This window comes from Sinocyclocheilus grahami, unplaced genomic scaffold (genome assembly GCF_001515645.1).
Source record: "Sinocyclocheilus grahami isolate Dianchi unplaced genomic scaffold, SAMN03320097.WGS_v1.1 scaffold463.1, whole genome shotgun sequence".
Taxonomy (NCBI): Eukaryota; Metazoa; Chordata; class Actinopteri; order Cypriniformes; family Cyprinidae; genus Sinocyclocheilus; species Sinocyclocheilus grahami.
Window position 1 is genome coordinate 133,209 of NW_015505642.1, and position 239 is coordinate 133,447.

Consider the following 239-nt stretch of genomic DNA (forward strand, 5'->3'; position numbering starts at 1 on the left):
TCATTTAGTCTGGAACTACAGTAGCAGTATCAGGTTCACACAGCTCCTCTGTACTCCCGATTTCTCCCAACATGGCGACAGCAGAGCTGTCAGTCAATAAATGGGAAAACTAAGTAACTTGTGTTACTTTTTTGAAAAAGTAACTCAGATATTCTCTTGTAAATTCAAAAGTAATGCGTTACTTTACTAGTTACTTGACAAAAGTAATCTGATTACGTAACTCGCGTTACTTGTAACGC